The 18,065-nt window shown below is 41.5% G+C and overlaps 1 protein-coding gene across 3 annotated transcripts in view; it reads right to left on the bottom strand.

The window, feature by feature from the left end:
- Window positions 1-18,065, bottom strand: part of MSRA (methionine sulfoxide reductase A) — a 229,484-nt gene that overhangs the window by 199,141 nt on the left and 12,278 nt on the right. The window contains exon 1 of one of the 3 annotated variants that reach the window (XM_079969022.1): window positions 17,341-17,555. The exons of the other annotated variants lie outside the window; for them this stretch is intronic. The gene's annotated coding sequence lies outside the window, so the exon portion shown is untranslated. Of the gene's footprint in view, window positions 1-17,340; window positions 17,556-18,065 lie in introns of those variants that run through there. 3 annotated transcript variants of the gene reach the window in all.

Here is an 18,065-nt window from a genome sequence, read left to right as displayed (position 1 = left end):
ACTTAAGCAGCACATTTTAAAGAGAACTGCCAATTGTCTAAGAAGCGGTTGAAACTGAAGCATTATCAGCATTGTTATAGATATAGATATACAGATTTCAGTTGTTTTCATACAAGCAAGTAGTTTACTGTTTTTATATGCGCAATTGTTTCATATAATTTTTTATTGTATGGTGAAATCACTTTGTGATGTTTCATAGGAAGAGATTTATAAATGAAAGAAATCAATAATTAATTTTTTTTTTCATGCAAAGTGCAGAACTGGATTCATGCATCTCATCTATGATGGAGGTGTCTTCACCCCCTTGTGCACAGCTGAGATGTACAAGTCCTCTTTTGCAAGTTACAGAAAAAGCAAAGGAAACACAGCAGGAAACACGTGTGCAACTCCTGTCACTGCTCTTGTTGAAACTATGAAGGAAAACAACAGACTGCAGCTGAAAACAGAAGGAACAGCAATATTTTTGCATATATGGGATTCAATGCCCAACTCACTCCCAATATTCACTAACAAGGCTGTTAGTAACTGTTGGAAGTTAATGCATCTTGCAGGTTTTAACAGGGACAATCCCAGTTCAGCTCCAGAGAAGGAGCAGGTATTACTGTTCTCAGAATACAAAAATGCCAGATATTTGCACTGTTATATTCCCAATGCAGAACTTATTTTGCATTGGCTGATAGGTATTCAGCAAGTATTTGTAACATAAATCTTTTCAATATGACTTAGCTATTTCTATTCGAATTAGAACCATATCGGCTCTCCCAACATCTTTGCTCTGGAGGTCAGGTTCGACTAGGTAAACATCAGCTAGGGCACATTATCTGTTTTACTCATCTAGAACCTCAGCTTGAAAAGTTTGCTTTCCAGTACTACAAAAAATACTTGGGCCAACTATCAAAAGTGCAATTCTATACACCGTCACATATATATCCAAATCTTTATAAATACAGAAAACGCTGGCCAGGAGCAAAGTATCACGTATCTTAAGGTTGGTGTCATCATCAGCCTGTCCAGCTGAATTAATTTGCCTCTGCTTGGAAACAACTGTTTCTTTTGGTGCTAGGAATAAGCCTCCTGGCAGAAATGCCTGTTTGCATGCCTGCAGCCCACTGCAAACATGACATCTTCAGCAAAGTGTGCCGTCTAATCCGTGATGGATCATCTGAAACTGGCCATTTGCTTTCAATAATGCCTGAACCAAAACGTGATGACAGTACTCTGGTCCCAAAGAACTCAAGAGGAGGAGGAGGAGGTTGCACACACCTGATCGAGTAGCCTCTACATCAGGCATAAGCAAACTCGGCCCTCCAGATGTTTGGGGACCACAACTCCCATCATCCCTGACCACTGGTCCTGTTAGCTAGGGATCATGGGAGTTGTAGTCCCAAAAACATCTGGAGTGCCGAGTTTGCCTATGCCTGCTCTACATTAAAGCATAGCACCTATCTAGATGCTGGTTCGTGTCATTGCCAATGGCAAACAGGGAGGGAGAACAATTACTATTGTATTTTAATATTTTGTAGGAAGCTGCCCAGAGTGGCTGGGGAAAACCCAGCCAGATGGGCGGGGTATAAATAATAAATTGTGGTGGTGGTGGTGGTGGTGGTTGGTAAGGTCCCTTACCTTTCTCGCCCTGATCTGACCACAGTGATCCACACGACGGTCACCTCCAGGCTTCATTATTGTAACTCGCTCTATGCGGAGCCGCCCTTAAAGCTGACCCAGAAACTCCAGTGGGTGCAGAATGCCGCAGCGAGGCTCCTTACGGGGTCCTTGCTGTGGGATCACATTCATCCAGTGCTTTACCAACTGAACTGGCTCCCGGTGGAGTACAGGGTCAGGTTTAAGGTGCTGGTTTTGACCTTTAAAGCCCTATGCGGCCTAGGACCCTCGTACCTACGGGACCACCTCTCCTGGTATGCCACACGGAGGACCTTAAGGTCCACAAATGACAACACCTTGGAGGTCCCAAGTCACAAGGTGGTTAGATTGGTCTCAACCAGGGCCAGGGCCTTTTCAGTACTGGCCCCGACTTGGTGGAATGCTCTGTCACAAGAGACCAGGGCCCTGCGAGAGTTGACATCTTTCTGCAGGGCCTGCAAAACAGAGCTGTTCCGCCTGGCCTTTGATTTGGACTCAGTCTGACCCTTATGTTTCCCTCCCCTTATGGTTTTGATCTATGGGCTACTATTAAAATGAGGCTGCATTTTAAATTATATTTTAACCTGTATTTTAAATTGGTGGTGGTTTTTTTTAATTGTAATTTTACTGGTGTTAGCCGCCCTGAGCCTGGCTCTGGCCGGGGAGGGCAGGGTATAAATCAAAATTTATTATTTATTATTATTATTACTCAGTGACAGCCCCTGGGAATGGTGGAACAGCAGCAGTTAGGTCTGCTGACCAGGGCACCCCACCTTTCCCACTACACAGGCTGCATGAATGCCATCAGTAAAACAGTGGACAGAGCTGGCTGGGAGGAGCAATCCCTTCTCAGCGCCTTGGGAACAGACAAGGAGCCAAACCACAGGCTGGGGAGGGAGAAGGTGGAATGCAGCCATCATAGTCTCTGAACAGCTGCCCCCAGGGTGCCAAGGCATCCTATCCAATTGCACGGAAGAGCTGCTTCATATATAGATAAGTCCAAGCAGCCAGAATATATTTATAGAGCAGAAATGTTATGCTTCACGTATTTCCCCTCCATATTAGATGTTGATCATCTTTTCATTTTGCGCACATTATGTCAACTCCCCCAAAAGATAGCTGTGCCTCTTTTGTGGGTTTTAACAGTATGTAAGCTGATTTTAAAAAGAAAACACTCTGCAAAGGAGCCCCCTGGGATTCGGAATTCATTAGCATGCTAAGGGAACATGTGCCAACAGGAGAGGTTTAAAACAAGCCCCCTAGGGAATAGGGAAGATTCTTAGAGACTGCCGCATACAACTCCAAAAGACAGCATTTGATGTCAAGAAAAAGCTTTTGCTATAACCAGCTTTCCAGGGGAATCTAGGAGCCTTGCATCATTTATTCAAATAGAGTTTTGTGCTCAGTGAAGTTAGTAAATAATCTGGACATCTTTGAGTACTAATGATTTTATATGTGTGAAGCCTTTGGTAAGAACAACACAGTCTGTCAACAGGAGTTAAATGCAATTAGGGCACTGTTGGGGCAGCTATCTCCTTTTTAAAACATCACCGTGAAGCACCTCCGGTGCCAACAACAGCTATCCTCAGCCACCAAAGGTCAGAATTGGTCGTCCTCCACAATGTGAGCTCCGCAGGTTCCCTTTATCTGCCATTATTGTCCACTGACAAAGGACAGGTAATCTGTGTTTGTTTGGCGGAGGTCCCAATTAGGCTTGGAGATTCGTTGATTCTATGTTCCACTTACATTCTCAGCTCATTATGACAAGGATTAAGAATTCATGTTTTTAATCCACTTAAAAAAAGAAAAAACAGTTTAATTCAAGGTTTTTCTCCCATCACCTCCATAGCAACCATGGGGTGATAATCTACAGCACAGTACTCACAAATAGTGGCGCACTGGTTCTCATGTTCAGAGTTGAGGAAACTGGATGAGGGAAATGTTCCCCTTGGCCACTATCGCCACAAGCCTAATCTTGGTGGGTGAGGGAGGGAAATTCTCTTTTGATGTTTCATTCCAAAAGATGGATGAAATCAACTAGATCTAAAACAGACCTGAAATACTGAATCACTGGGCAGAAAGACCACTCTATTCATGCTTAAAGGTAAAGGTAAAGGTACCCCTGCCCGTACGGGCCAGTCTTGACAGACTCTGGGGTTGTGCGCCCATCTCACTTAAGAGGCCAGGGGCCAGCGCTGTCCGGAGACACTTCCGGGTCACGTGGCCAGCGTGACATCGCTGCTCTGGCGAGCCAGAGCCGCACACGGAAACGCCGTTTACCTTCCCGCTGGTAAGCGGTCCCTATTTATCTACTTGCACCCGGAGGTGCTTTCGAACTGCTAGGTTGGCAGGCGCTGGGACCGAGCAGCGGGAGCGCACCCCGCCGCAGGGATTCGAACCGCCGACCTTTCGATCGGCAAGCCCTAGGCGCTGAGGCTTTAACCCACAGCGCCACCTGCGTCCCATCTATTCATGCTTAGTTCTGAGCATTTAAAGTTACTTCTTCATCAAATCACTACCGTAACTTCAGACCTCTACCTTTACCCACCCTTCACGATCCCATTCTCGGTACATGTATGTTCATGCTTCCAACTTTTTCCCACCCTGTACCATTATTTGTCTGCCTAGTGTAGACCAGGCATAGGCAAACTCGGCCCTCCAGATGTTTTTGGCCTACAACTCCCACAATCCATAGCTAACAGGACCAGTGGTCAGGGATGATGGGAATTGTAGTCTCAAAACATCTGGAGGGCCAAGTTTCCCTATGCCTGGTGTAGACTGTAAGCCCTCTGGGCAGGGACTGCACCAACCTCTTATCTCCTGTGCTTTGTGCAGTGCCCAGTAAAGGGACCCCTGACTGTTAGGTCCAGTTGCGGACAACTCTGGGGTTGCGGCGCTCATCTCGCTTTACTGGCCAAGGGAGCCAGCGTACAGCTTCCGGGTCATGCAGCCAGCATGACTAAGCCGCTTCTGGCGAACCAGAGCAGCGCACGGAAACGCCGTTTATCTTCCTGCCGGAGCAGTACCTATTTATCTACTTGCACTTTGTGCTTTCGAACTGCTAGGCTGGCAGGAGCAGGGTCTGAGCAACGGGAGCTCACCCCGACGCAGGGATTCGAACCGCCGACCTTCTGATCGGCAAGTCCTAGGCTCTGTGGTTTAACCCACAGCACCACCCATGTCCCAGGCAGTACCCAGTACAATGCTGCTAATAAAGAAATTATGCAGTCCCTGTGGCATTGATAACAGTGGTTTATAACAGTACCATTTATACGGTCACCAAACAACCACCCCTGCTGGTCATTCTTGGGGAAACACCACGGTTGAAGAAACAAGGAATCATGGGAACCTTAGAAATTTGGTACAGATTGGGCCTCTGGAAATTGCACAATACAATCCTATGTATGCACCTTTTCTTTCAATGGTCTGTTCTCCCAAGCAAGTGTGTTTAGAATTGCAGCCCAAATTAAGCAACAGCCTGAATCATTCAGCCTACAGAGTTAAAGGAGACAGCAGCAAAGTTATCAGAAAAGTTCCACATAAGACCAAAACACCTCCACCTGGAACAAGCTACAGTGGTACCTCAGGTTAAGTACTTAATTCGTTCCAGAGGGCTGTTCTTAACCTGAAGCACCACTTTAGTTAATGGGGCCTCCTGCTGCCGCCATGCCACCAGAGCACAATTTCTGTTCTTATCCTGAAGCAAAGTTCTTAACCTGAAGCACTATTTCTGGGTTAGCAGAGTCTGTAACCTGAAGCGTATGTAACCCGAGGTACCACTGTAATATTTTTCTAGCTGGAAGAAGGATAGAACAATAGTTGTCACTCATCAAAGCCTAACTTTTAGGAGGAAATGAAAGGGTGTCTTTCATGAACCTATGGCCATGTTTCCTTTCAATGTAGGAAATAAAAAGACACTTAAAATGGTCATGTTTGTGTAGAAGATTATTATATAAAACCCATTGTATAGAAGATGTGGTTCATTTTAGTTTTGCACTGTTTTACATGCAATACTTAAAATGCTACATTATTCTAAGCATTAGCCGCCCTAAGCCTTTGGTGAGAAAGTGGATTAAAAATCTGAAGACCACTCTGAAAGTCAGCCCAGACTTTAGTACAGCTGTAGCTTGCTTCTTAGAAGAAACTATAAGCTTTCCTCCAACTCATTAAAACACATACAGAGTTGTGAGGTCATTAAATATCATTAAGAAAAATAGAATCATTACGAAATGTAATTTTAATTTAATTTCCCAAGTGAAATGTAGATAATAAAGGGGAGGTTAATAAAAGGTGTGAAAATGCAGCCAGAGGAAAAAGGCACTCTGTTCTATAAAATTTAATTAACTCTTTCAGGATTCAATTGAATTGCAAAGTTATGTGATTTATTTATTTTTTATTTTTTTTGCCCAACTCCTTTCTCTCACCTTAACTTTTTGGGCAATAAGCTGAGCTATATACTACTCCATGTTACAGACAATCTCATGACCGCAGAAGAGACTCCTGTTGAAAGTTGGTGCCAGCTTTATTTTTTAAGAATAAGCACCTAGTCCTCATGACTGACAATGTGATACTATGCATATTCGTCCAGAAATAAGTGAAACTGTATTAACCATTGCTTACTTTAATGGAAGTGAGCACTGGATTTCAGCCAGAAAAAATAATTTTAATGTGTGTGACAATTTTGTTTAAGGATCAGGAATTAAAAGTCCCATGTGGTCATCTCTTTTTGTCCTAGGCTTTGGACAGTGACAGCAGGGGGTTGCAAAGAGGAGGCCCACATGCGAAAACCACGAGACCTAAGCCTTGGGGGTTCAAGGAAAATTCAGTTGTACACATTTGTTTCTATCCTCTCATTGCCTCCAAGTCCAAATCAAAACTGTTTATTTTTGCTATTACAGCAACAGGAGACAATAGGACAGCCTCAACATCATAATTAGCAAAGCAAACAGTTTAAAACAATCAACCAGTAAGACTTGAACATACAGAATTATGATGTTGTCAATTCACTAATATGATTTGCCATGCACACAAATATTACAACATATTATTGTCTAATAGATGCAGGGCTCAAATTATGAGGAGAGCAAAGTAGGGGGCACTTAATAACATCCCCAAGTCCCACTCTGACTCCCTGCCCCTGCTATTTTAGCCAAATCCAAGGTCTTCTGAAATCCATCGTCAAAAAGGAACCATCCCCACCATGGCTCAGCCCAACCCCCAGTATTTTGAGGAATGAAAAGATCAGTTAATTATAACAATGCAAAGGAAATGTGTATATAAACAAGATTTCCAGTTCAGTTTTGGACTGGCAAACACTGCCGTAATTATGAATTTTAAAGTAAAATGCATTGGTTGCACAGCCAGTAGCAATAATTTCCCTCTCGAAAGGTGCACTTTCTGATACTTTGCCATGGCTACTGAAGAAGGAATTGCTTCGTTCATAATATACTTTTTGGTGACTTTCATCAGGAAATTTCACATTTGGGCATACGAGCTTCATTAACAGCAATCAGAAAAATTCTGTATTGGAGACCTCTGAATTGCATCAACTATATTTCAGCATTTGTGGAAAATTACAGAGATTAATTCTAAATCCTCTTCTAGCCCGGGACATCAATTTTTAGCTGTCTCATGAAGATGCCACGAAATTATGCACATTAAATGTACATTATGTAGGCACTATCATGGTATAAAGCACAGCTATTGTTATTAATCTCAGAGCTGTGGAATCGAGCCCCACATTGGGCAAAAGATTCCTGCACTGCAGGGAGTTGGACTAGATGATCCCTGAGATCCCTTCCAATTCTACAATTCTGTGATTTATATCCTACCTTTCTACAGAGGAGCTCAGGGTTCCCCTTTCCCATTTAGCCTCACAACAACTTTGTGAATAGGTTAGGACAAGAAACAGTAACAGGCTCAAGTTCACAGAGCGAGAGCTTCATGGCCGAGAAGGGATTTGAACCTGATGTTGTTGTTGTTTAGTCGTTTATTTGTGTCCGATTCTTTGTGACCCCATGGACCAGAGAACGCCAGGCACTCCTGTCTTCCACTGCCTCCCGCAGTTTGGTCAAACTCATGCTGGAGGCCTCGAGAACACTGTCCCACCATCTCGTCCTGTGTCGTCCCCTTCTCCTTGTGCCCTCCATCTTTCCCAACATCAGGGTCTTTTCCAGGGGGTCTTCTCTTCTCCTGAGGTGGCCAAAGTACTGGAGCCTCAGCTTCAGGATCTCTCCTTCCAGGGAGCACTCAGGGCTGATTTCCTTCAGAATGGATCGGTTTGATCATCCTGCAGTCCATGGGACTCTCAAGAGTCTCCTCCAGCACCAGAATTCAAAAGCATCCATTCTTTGGTGATCAGCCTTCTTTATGGTCCAGCTCTCACTTCCATACATCACTACTGGGAAAACCATAGCTTTAACTATAAGGACCTTTGTTGTCAAGGTGATGTTTCTGCTTTTTAAGATGCTGTCTAGGTTTGTCATTGCTTTTCGCAAAAACTGGGGAGTATCAGGTTTATGAACCTGATACTCCCCAGTTTTTGTTTGAAACACAAACCACCAAACCACAAAGAAGGCATTAACTGTCTCACCAGATATGAAACTTTATTTGAAAACGGCAGTGATGGTTATGGAGACTCAAGCTGCTATCCTGTTCTTCTGTGGTCCTCCTGAAGTTCATTCTCATATCACTTCTACGGCAAATCCTGTATTACCAACAGGCTGGACTAGTTGACATTTTGAGGTATCTTCCAACTATGTAATTCTAAGTTAAGTTTTCATTTTGTATGTTCTTGACTTAAGAATACAGAAAATATAGGAGCTGCTTGCTGGACCCAACTGAAAACTGTTTTTAATTTTTATTTCATACGCCCATCCTATCCTCAAGGAACTCTGCTTGCTTTAAAAAAAAAAAGAGAGCCCAGTAAAAGCTATCAAATTTCTCCTTTCTGGATGTAACATCAGTGGGTAGTTTTAGCAGAACAGCTCTAAGATCATTTCCCCTGCAGCAGCTATAAAACGTTTATAGTCTTCAAAAAGCTACACTAAGAACCTGCTGTTGGAATTCTTCCTCATTAATTGAGCTAAACAAGCCCCTGAAAAGCCTTTGGTAAGAGACACTATATTGCATTAATTAATCATTTAATTTTCTTCTGAAAAAATATTTCTTCCATTCCCACAGGCAATCCCAGTTCTTCAAAGGCTATGACTGCAGTTCACTGGGGCAGCTACAAAACAAGATGTAGGGTTGCACACAGGGGCAGCTGAAGCCTCTTTATTAGAATCATATATTCTAGCAAAATCACTTTTGCCTATATACTGTATATAAAAAAATAAAAAAATAAAATGCACCCCAATTTGGGTCCATGTTGAAGAATGCAGCTTTAAAAAATGGGGAAACAAATGCTTTATTTACTTTAGATTTCTATTCTATTGCAAGGGCTTGGTGTAAATTATGAACAGAACTGCCAAATGATTAAAGAAATCTGAACTGATTAATAAAATGTGTTTAGTTTATAAATCAGTTCATTAATTGAATAACATTGCAGCTCATGCACACTTTCCTGAGATAAAGGCCCACTGAATATACTGGGAAGTATTTTTCATGTGAATATAGAACTGAACTGTGATCTCCTATCATTTACCTATAATATTAACAGGTTGTTTTCAAAAGGAAGCTTTCATTTTTGAATATGTGCATATAGGTAAAGGTAAAGGTACCCCTGCCCGTATGGGCCAGTCGCTTTATATATATTATTTACACAATGAGCCCCACGTGATTGGCTAATTCTGGGATTCACCTGTAGGCCAATCAGGTTGCGGATTCACTTCCACCTGGAGCTGGATCCCGTGGACCAATCAGACTGCTGCATTCTGGACCCTATTGTTGAATCCTATTGTTCTAGGACCAATCAGACTGCTGCCTTTTGGATCCTATTCAACTCAGTACATAACACAATCCTAACAGCCCTTCAATTACATATATTAGCCAGTTATTTGATTTCATTGATGACTTGGCTGACCTCAGCTGCCTTATTTATCGTGCTGATACTCAGACATACCAGCCATACAATAAAGATTGGATAAAGAAGACCTATGTCCTTCTCCGCAGACAAGCTCAGCAAGCAAGCAAATAGACACAGTGGTTAAGGGGGTTTTGACAACAGGTGTGTACAGCGTTCTGTAGTGAAAGTTTGGTATTGTAGTCCTCCTGTTCATTCTTGTTAGCCTGTACCTGAGACAAAATCTGTTAGAATTCCAAGGGACTTTCTCAGTTTAACACTCAAAGAAGAAAGGATATGCCTTCCGCAGGTCTTTTAGTTTAATTGTCTTTGCTTAGACAGTTCTACTTTTGTTCCTCACTCCCGGGATCGTTCAATGTACCCCTCTTTGGGGTTTCCCCCAATGTTATTTCTTGGAGACAGTCAGGGTGAAGAATAAAATAAATACTCTTTAGATAATAATAAAAAATGCTGACGGGGGCAGAATAACATCATCCTATTATGCTCTTGGGAGAAAAGCAATGACAAACCTAGACAGCATCTTAAAAAGTATAGACATCACCTTGCCAACAAAGGTCCGTATAGTAAAAGCTATGGTTTTCCCAATAGTGATATATGGAAGTGAAAGCTGGACCATAAAGAAGGCTGATCGCCAAAGAATTGATGCTTTTGAATTCTGGTGCTGGAGGAGACTCTTGAGAGTCCCATGGACTGCAAGAAGATCAAACCGATCCATTCTGTAGGAAATCAGCCCTGAGTGCTCACTGGAAGGACAGATCCTGAAGCTGAGGCTCCAAGACTGGCCACCTCATGAGAAAAGAAGACTCCCTGGAAAAGACCCTGATGCTGGGAAAGATGGACGGCACAAGGACAAGGGGACGACAGAGGATAAGATGGTTGGAAAGTGTTCTCAAAGTTAGCAGCATGCGGGAGGCAGTGGAAGACAGAAGTGCATGGTGTGCTTTGCTCCATGGGGTCACGAAGAGTCGGACATGACTAAACGACTAAATAATAATAATAATAATAATAATAATAATAAATTTTATTTATATCCCGCCATCCCCAGCCGAAGCCAGGTTCAGGGCGGCTAACAACAATAAAACAGTACAAAAGTACAGCACAAACAACACTCTAAAATCATTCATTATAAAATTAATTAAATTCAAGCCACTGGCCACCATTGGGCCAGAGCTCCGCGAAGATTGCCGAGGGAGGGAGTCAGGCTGTGCCCTGGCCAAAGGCCTGGCAGAACAGCTCTGTCTTGCAGGCCCTGCGGAAAGATGTCAAGTCCCGCAGGGCCCTAGTCTCTTGTGACAGAGTGTTCCACCAGGTCAGAGCCACAGCCGAAAAAGCCCTGGCTCTAGTTGAGGCCAGGGCACAACAACAACATTATGCTACTGTTGAAAAAACTGCACCAGCTGCCGATTAGCTACTGGGCTAGGTTTGTGGTAATATTATTGGTGTAAAAGGTAAAAGGTAAAGGTACCCCTGCCCGTACGGGCCAGTCTTGACAGACTCTGGGGTTGTGCGCCCATCTCACTTAAGAGGCCAGGGGCCAGCGCTGTCCGGAGACACTTCCGGGTCACGTGGCCAGCGTGACATTGCTGCTCTGGCGAGCCAGAGCCGCACACGGAAACGCCGTTTACCTTCCCGCTGGTAAGCGGTCCCTATTTATCTACTTGCACCCGGAGGTGCTTTCGAACTGCTAGGTTGGCAGGCGCTGGGACCGAGCAGCGGGAGCGCACCCCGCCGCAGGGATTCGAACCGCCGACCTTTCGATCGGCAAGCCCTAGGCGCTGAGGCTTTAACCCACAGCGCCACCTGCGTCCCACTGCATTATTGGTGTACAGAGCCCTAAATAGCTTGGTACCAGGATACCTAAAGGATCCTCTCTCACCCTACATACCGAACCAATCACTATGCTCTGCAGTAGAGGGAACCAGCAGATGCCATCATATCAGGAGGCCCTTCTGCAAGGTGTCAGTATCAAGCCTTCAGTGTGGTGCCACCTACACTCTGGAACTCCCTCCCATTAGGTATCCAAGAAGCTAATTCATAGGAAATGATTCATTAATGAATGAATATTTGCAACTGGAATCAATTCATTGTTTCAAATCAACTTACAAAACAGATCCCCCCCCCCCAAAGCACTGGAAAATTTTCTGCTGCTGACCTCAATCAGCTCAATTAATACCCCAATCAGTTCAAACTAATTTTTTATTTATTTCTTTTGTTAATCTGCTGTTGTTAGTTGTTTATTATTGCTGTTATTTTATTTCAAAAAATGTTGTTGTTAGCTGCCTTGTGACACTGATGAGAAGGGGGGGTTAAATTTTTGAAATGTTTTATTAAAAAATCTGAAGATCATAAATGGAAAGCCTTTTGATTTGCACTCATTTTTTGTTCTTAGACAACAAAATTCCCTTGGGAGTACAACACTGGTAGAAAACTGAACAGCATTTAATCTCCCACTCTTGTCCACTGCTTCGAAGTCATCAAGTGGCTCCCCCATTATTTCCTAACACTTGAACATAAAGGTCAAGTCCTTCTGAGGCAGTCAGTTTTAATTTTGCATTCCTATTTACTTTGAAGCAAGTTGTGTTGATTCCAAACACACTCCCTTTCAAGCGCTTAGGATTGCTTCCATTTCAAGAACTGGCCAGGTCACTAGCAGCAAACTTTCAAATTATAATGAGAATTATCATAAGAATATAATGATAGGATCACTGTCAAGAGACTTTTCCAATATCAATATTTGACTACAGGTTTGCCAAAATATAAATGCTTTGAAAATCAGGAGCAGGGCAAGCGATCAGTAATTGGCAAAGGCTTATAATAAATCAAAACAAGAACATGTCTCTCTTGTACAAAGCAATAATCCAATCTAGTTTTTTCAAGTGAAGACTAGGAGCCCAAAGGCCAAGCAGTTTATTCAAATAAAGGAACTGGATTATTACCTCATAAAACAGCACAGCACACTGATGATTACCTTTCTGCTACAAGCCTTGTCAAAATAATATCACCCGTAAATGCTAAAAACATAACCAGCAGCAGAGAATAAGACAGTGCTGATTCAGGGAAGAGGGAAGGAGACACAGGTGTGTGTGTGTTTTTTGTCACTTTCCAGGTAAAATGAAAACTAAGCCCGTCACTTTTGTGGAAATAAGTTCCACTAAATCTAATGAGACTTCCTTCCAGGCAAACATTATTTGGAGGGAACACTTAGCATCAGGCTCAAGAACCAGCTACAGACTTGTAGATCTCCTCTTTGGAGGAAAATTCCTATGGCAGAAAATAAGTCGCTGAATAGCACATTTCCATGGATTCTTCCACTGAAGAAGAGAAAGAATCTTCAGACTCGCATCGTCCATCCTCAAATCTTGTGACCACCTAATCTCTGGCACCCTTGAATGTGAGATATGCCTCTTGCCCCAAAGCCCTCAGCATCCTGCCTCAACACAATCTCAAGGTAACAACAGGCTTAACAGCATAGCCAATAGCAATGCTGCTTTAAATGTAGGCAGACCCGGGCAGCATTGTACGTAGAACTCCTGTGCACAGCTACTAAGAGCACTGATGGGCTCTGCCTTTAGAGCTTCAGTGCTCTGTCCAAGGTGCTGAAATATTGCTTGAATTTCCAGCTTTCCTAAATCAACCATCTACTTGATGTCTACTTATGATACCTCATCAGCGTGAAACACCTGTGCTCAGAGATGTGCACAGATTGCCAATCTGCTACTGGGCCAAGTTCAAGGTGTTACTATTAGCATATAAAGTCCTTAACAACTTGGTTCCAGTTTAGCTACAAAATCTGCTTACTCCACAAGTGCCCGCTCAACCACTTCGATAGGCAGAACTGGCACTATTACAGGTACCACATAATACCCGTTCTGCATTTGTAAGAACTTGATTGTTTAGTGTGGTGCCACCGACGCTTCGGAACTCCCTGCCTATTGAGATCAAGCAGGCGACTTCACTGTACTCTTCGACGCCTGCTAAAAGCATTCTTGTTTAAAAAAAACATACACAGATGCTTAGAAAGTTGAGGTATTTTTAATCTGTTTTAGTATTTTAACTTTTGCATGTTTTAAAGTACTGTTGTAAACATTGTAAAAAAAAGTCTTAAAGTGGTTTACAAAGAGATAAAACAATTGTTTTATCTCTTTGTAAACCACTTTAAGGCATTTTTTTTTCAGTCAAGCGGTATGTAAATTTTATTAAGTAAATTAAGCAAAATAAATCAACTCCCTTCATTCTTCGCCATTACCCACACTGGCTGGGGCTGATGGGAGTTGAAGTCCAACAGTATCTGGAGGACCACAAGTTAGCTACCCTTGAACTAGACAGAAGGTGCTGCCCACAGCCAAGAACACAATGGTTCCTCTGTGGAATGTGTTTACTATAATGTTTGATATACAAAGGGCTCTTTCTGTTCTTCTGTATTCCTTGATATTTCCCACAAAGCTGACCTTTATATATATATATATTTTTAAATAATATTTATTACTTTTCCAACAATTTAAACACTACAAAAAAGAAAAACAATAGAATACAAAAACACTACATAACACTAACACATTAAACTAACAAAACAAAACAAACACAATTTAAAACACATCAAATAATTTCAATATCTTATCTTTCATTCACTTATTTCCGCGACCTCCTCACACCTCCCTTTTTGTATTCCACTTCTGTTAATTTTTCCAGCAATTCCTTTCCATCTTCCTCTGTTTTCAATCCTATAATTATCTTAACACATTCTAACCTTATTTTTCCTTTAATACTCTGTTAATCTATTTATCCTTAATTCCTTATAACATTTCTACTAAAGCCATATAACTTCATTCCAACATTTTTCTAGCATTATAAGGGCCGTCTAATGGTTCCATCATTGCAAGATGTGAAGTTATAGAGGACCAGGAACTCAGTAGTCATGCCCAGCCTGTGGAATGCCCTCTCATCAGATGTCAAGGCGATAAACAATTTTCTGACTTTTAGGAGACACCTGAAGGCAGCCCTGTTTAGGGCTTTTTAAAAAATATGATGTTTTACTGTGTTTTAATTTGTTGGAAACCGCTCAGCGTGGCTTGGGTACCCCAGTTAGATGGGTGGAATAACAACAACAACAACAACAACAACAACAACAACAACAATAATAATACAGTGGTGCCTCGCAAGACGAAAAGAATCCGTTCCGCGAGTCTCTTCGTCTAGCGGTTTTTTCGTCTTGCGAAGCAAGCCCATTGACGGCTTAGCGGATTAGCGCTATTAGCGGTTTAGCGGCTTTTAGCGGTTTAGCGGCTTAGCAGATAAGCGGCTTAGAAAAAGAGGGGAGGGGGAAAAAACCCGCAGGAACTCGCAAGACATTTTCGTCTTGCGAAGCAAGCTCATAGGAAATTCGTTTTGTGAAGCACCTCCAAAACGGAAAACTCTTTCGTCTAGCGAGTTTTCCGTCTTGCGAGGCATTCGTCTTGCGGGGCACCACTGTAATAATACCACCTTGCTTTGCAAACCCAGTCATCTTACTCACTCTTCATTCGCTATACACAGGACATTCAATGACAGTTCAAACTCAAGTTTATGATATCACCTGGTTCCCAAACATATACATAATTGTGCCCACTTGGGTTTATTTATTTCTGGGGTGGGGGAAACCTACTTTATTCCTTCTTCAAAAGTTTCATTTCAGAATGAGGAACCAGACATATAGCTCTAACTGCTGAACTGCTCTAATGGGTAGGAAGTTCTTCCTAAAGGTTTTACCTACACTCCCAATTTTGAAGAAATGCTTTTCATCCTGTCCTGGATGGGGAAGGTGTACAACTGATCCCCCTCTTTCTTCCTCTCTTATTGTTGTTGCTGTGAATTGCCAACAAATCACAGCACAGCAACATAACACATTTTGGGTCCATAACACACAAACAATGCACACTTGTGGCGTCTCAGTTTGGGGATTCAGAATAATTCCTTGGCAATCATTTGGCTAAGAAGTTTTTTAAAAAACTTTTGAAAAAGGTAAGCAGAATACTAATGCATCTTGAATGAATACGTCCAAGTATATTTAAAGCAGGTTACTTGGTATATCCTCCTTTAAAATTCTGCATACTTTCCCATATATTTGTTTAGGAATTGCAAGCAAAAATTAGAATAGGTTTTCAAGACCAAAGGGCACAATCCACCAAAGTAATCCTGCTTAACTGTGTAACCCTACACATCTGCTGTGTTCCCCTGAGTTCAATAGTTTATTCCTATATAACTGGGCATACCATTGCAGAATCCTAAGCACACCTAGTAGGGAGTAAATCCCATTCAATCCCATTCAATCCAATGGAAGAATTCAATGTGTTTAAATATCTCTCTTTCAAATCAAAGCAGTTTTAAAGTGCTTGCCTTTGGCTGAATACTGCTCATCTTATGTTATGTTATGAAGAATTATACAAAAGATAAACACAGAAAAAGTACATTAATAATAATGGTAACTTCAACCCTATAAAATGCAATCAAATCTACATGAATATTAGCATGAATGTTACAAAATAAAATAAGCTACATGCAGACCTTTCATTTCCAAAAAATTAAATGGGATCTTACAAAGGCAGTCCTAAATATCTTTCCAAGCAAGCCATTACAACAAACACTGCAATAAGACAGAAAAAGAAGTTCAGTGACAGCATTTGCTTTACTGTAATGACTCTGGAATCTGTTTAGCTAGGCAAGAACTTTGTTATTAAAAATATATCAACTTCTATATACACTAAAAACTCCAACTATTTTTGGCTCTTTAAAATTCCAGTCCTAAACTTGTTATTCATAAAGTTCTTTGAATTTCAAGGGAATTAATTTCTTCATAAGTGTGCTTGGCATCACAAACGTAACAATTTTCTATGTACATTCAGGATCTACATAAAGATTTTTAAACACAGTCACGGGCTTGTTTTGTAAAAAAAATTATGATGAAACTTGTTATGCTAACAGCTGGTGGCACAAGTGAACAATCTCATATTTTAAAAAAAGTTCATCAACTATTTGTGCTAAGTGAAAAGGACCCACACTAGACTGTCATAACTCTCTAAACCAGTAATGAAGGAAAGAAATGGAGTAATTCAAGGCCTAGTTGACAAGATACTTACATATTTGTTGGTTCAAAATTAGGAATAAACTATTCCTCTCCTGTGTCATAAAGTTAAAGACTGCTTTAAGAGAAAATTACTCTATCTAACTGCATAACTAAAATCACACTGAATCTGATCTTCATTCATTGTTAAACTACTTAACCCAACAAATTCAAACTCAAGCAAATCAACAGAACAGAACCTACTTAACCCAAAACTTTCCTTATCCTGAGTAATCAGCCCATATTCCATTTCTGCTTTAAGAAAATGCAAAACACTATTTTACATCAATATTTAAACTATATCATTTCACAGCGGATATAGGAACATATATCAGAGGGGATCCCTTTTAAAAGTTATCATTTGCAATGTATTATAAAGGTAAAAGAAAGGAAAGCTTCTACCCTCAAACCAGTTTTCTTGAATAAAAACAACTGTTCAGCTTGATCCCAAAAGCTTAAAGTCAATGAGAACTTTTATTCTGCAAATGTATACCATTATTTTAAAACTTAGAATCTTCCCCCCGCCCCCGCCCCCTCATCCCCATCTTCCAACCTTACTATACATTCAAAATTCAAATACCGTATTATCCTATATGTATAAAGACAAAACACAGTGGTGGCTTCTTTAAGAAAGGCTGCTATTTCCCAAACCAGTGATGGACGAATTTTAATATACCGCCGCTTTAAAACAAAACAAAACAAAACAAAACAAAACAAAAAAGCCCAAGCGACTTTTAATAATCTTCTAAGTTTGGACACCGAAAACTTCTGAGTTTTTTTCTGTATCCCAAGATGGTTTTCTTTCCTGAAGCTCAAGCCGAGAAAGCAGACAAAAGAAGCCGATTTGATTGAACAGTGCCAAGTCTTGCCTTTTTCCCCCTTTCTTTAGCTTGCTTGCTTGCTTGCAGCATGGCAACCTTCCCAAGCAGTCTTGGCAGAGCTCCAGCCTGTGCCAGGCTGTTGGAAGTCCTTGTTTCCAATAGATGCCCTTTGCAAGTCAATTAATAAACATATATATATACACACACACACATATAAATACACATATAAACGTGTGTGAGAGTATAGATGTATATGTATATGCATACATATACATATATGTATATATTCTTAGCCAAAATTGTTGGTTATAAACCAAATCCTGGCACCAGCATCGCTTCATCCTGCCAAATCGCCTTACAGCCTTCATGGTTTAGTACACTGTGCACAATGGTAACAAAAACATTTTACTCAGTAGTCCTGAAGAACTGGATGCAATGCACACCATTCAGCGATAAGAAATGTGTTCTCTATAAACGTCTGCAG

This window comes from Podarcis cretensis, assembly GCF_951804945.1.
Source record: "Podarcis cretensis genome assembly, chromosome: 3".
NCBI lineage: Eukaryota > Metazoa > Chordata > Lepidosauria > Squamata > Lacertidae > Podarcis > Podarcis cretensis.
The sequence above is the reverse complement of the archived record's forward strand: the minus strand, read 5'-3'. Positions and strand labels throughout refer to the sequence as shown.